This window comes from Spermophilus citellus (assembly GCF_964194105.1).
Source record: "Spermophilus citellus genome assembly, chromosome: 14".
NCBI lineage: Eukaryota > Metazoa > Chordata > Mammalia > Rodentia > Sciuridae > Spermophilus > Spermophilus citellus.
The window spans coordinates 69,807,035-69,809,686 of record NC_138194.1 but is presented as its reverse complement, the minus strand read 5'-3'; positions in this window follow the sequence as shown (position 1 = coordinate 69,809,686).

Below are 2,652 nucleotides of genomic sequence, written 5' to 3'. Positions count from 1 at the left end.
CAGGAAGCCCAGGCTAAGAGATCATAGCCAAGACTTGATTTATACTAAGTGCTGTCCTGATCCATGGAAATATTTTTCCTGAGTCTTCCTTCGTGGGATCCTGCCTGCCAAGTCTCCTGGATTGCTGATGTCATCTGTTCTTAGCACAGATGTTAGCTCATGAATGTAAGAGATTCATCAGCCTTTCCCCTAGGATGAAATTGTTGATAAATTCTTACATGATAAATGGAAAGAGTTATACAGTGAAAGCACAATTTTACTGGTCATTTCTTTCCATACTTTTGATGGCCCAAGGGGCCCTTTGTGGCCTCTTCTCCTTTAACTATGCAATGAGGTGGGTTTTTTTCCTCTCCTTCATAGATTATAATCTCTCTAGTACAGAGCACTATTGAATGAAGTTTGGTTTAATAAAAATGTAATCATCTCTCTGGTACACTGAACAAAAATGTAGACTTGTAAAGAAAGGAAAGTTTCACAGTGCAGTGTTTACCAAAGTTAAAAACACTTTGTGAAGTTTTTATTATCATTCATTGGGCATAATAATTCAAATTCTGCTTTGGTCACTTTCTTAAATGTCCTTTGTGAAGTTCTAGTTTTGCTGTGTTCTAAGGAGCCTTGGACAAAGAACTGTGAATGACAACTACAAACTTGCTACCCCTTGCTACCTGGGTCTTTCTTTGAAGGAAAATGCAAATGAGCACCAGACCATTCACAACAAGGCTAAGGTCAAGTTAGATCACACATACAATTCCTTTTTTTTTTTTTCCCTTATTTAATTTCTTGAGCCACTATTTCATTTCGCAGAAGTTGGAAGCAAGTTTGAGAACTGAGTCATCAGCTGAAGGAGAGAGGGGGGAGGGAGGGGGCACTCACCTGACTGAGATGATAATCTACAGGTCCACAAAAACTCTGGATCACTCTGCCAGGATCAGCCTACCTTCACCTCCTCCTCCCTCTACACAGAATAAACATTCTGGGAAGAAGCACAGGCAGGGAACTTAGCACATAGTATCTTCCCCTTCTAAAAATATGTGTCCCTTGTAGGAAGTCAGTCACCATATTCAGCTTTAGTCTTAGCTTTTCATGCTTCTAACTAGTCTCTGTCCCCTCTTTGAACCATATTGAAATCCTCTGAAATAATCTTCACAGAACATGATTTTCTAGAGAGTAGTATAATTCTTTACTACCTATACCATCAAGTCCCAAATCCTCCATCTGACATTTAAATTCCTCCTTTGTCTGGCTTCAATCTGTTTCTCAAAATTTACTTCCTTCTACTTGTTTAATGTGTACATATAAACATTGCTGGGTGTGGTGGCGCATGCCTGTAATCCCAGCGGCTCAGGAGGCTGAGACACAAGGATCACAAGTTCAAACTCAGCCTAAGCAATGGCGATGTGCTAAGCAACTCAGTGAAACCCTGTCTCTAAATATAATACAAAATAGGGATGGGATGTGGCTCAGTGGTTGAGTGCCCCTGAGTTCAATCCCTAGTATCCCCCAAATATAAATATAAATATTTGTGTGTGTGTAAAATTTTTTTTTAAAAAGCCACTTTCTCTGCAGTTCCCTAAAGAAGTGCATTCTTACCTTCATGCATTCCTTTGCTGAGGTTGTTCCCCTCCCTGACAACTACTCTAAGTCCAGTTGCAACATTCTATCCAATAGAAAATGTTACATAATTTTACTCCTTTAGAGCATCCCCTTGCCAAGAACTCCTATGGCATGCATCTTATTCATTATATTGTATATCACTTAATTCCTACTATGCAAAGAAGACTCATTTAAGTGTCAGACCCACCAGGGACTCCAAGAAATGACTTCCATTCAACAAAACCCCAGCAGCTCCCCCTGCGCCACTGTCCTTGGACTGTCTTGGATCCCTGACCAGTCTGGTTTCAGTCTAAAATCTGGAAACTCTTCTTCTCTAGCATTGTCTTTTTTTTTCTTCTAGATGTTCCAATCTCCACCCCATTCCCCAGGGTATTCTCACAAACACACATCTCCCCAAGTAAATTAATATAACTAGCTACCTAGACTGGCCCTGGGCACTTACGGCTTAAGAAACATCTAATATGGGTCTTGAAAAATGTGTCCGAATATTTGTTTATAGAAAATGCCCCCAGGAAATGGTCCTAGATGCAAACCCTGGCCATGATACTCATTAGCTATTATTACCTGTCTGGACCTCAGCTTCCTCACTATGGAAGGGTTTTTGCATAAATTAATTGGAGAAATATATGCAGTGCTCCTAGCAGAGAGCTAGGTATAGAGTAGTGCTCTCTCACTGTGTCACAAAGAAGATTATAGAGGAGCAAGGTAATATAGGAAAGCCAAACCTCTGATCTTCAGTCACCACCATATGACTTCCCTCCCTTTAAGAAGTAGGGAGACCGTAAATTGAATTGGACATAACTTTCTTAATGTTCATATATGAATACGTCACTAGTGAAATTCCACATCATGTATAACCACAAGAATGTGATACTAATTAGATTAATTTATCCATGTATGTATAGTCTGTCAAAATACACCCCACTGTCATGTATATCTAAAATGAATAAATAAACAAAGTAGCAAAGCTTTTCTATAAGGTTCAGGATTTCACATCATATACTCTGCCTCAAATCTGCACCCCCCAAGACACTTGTA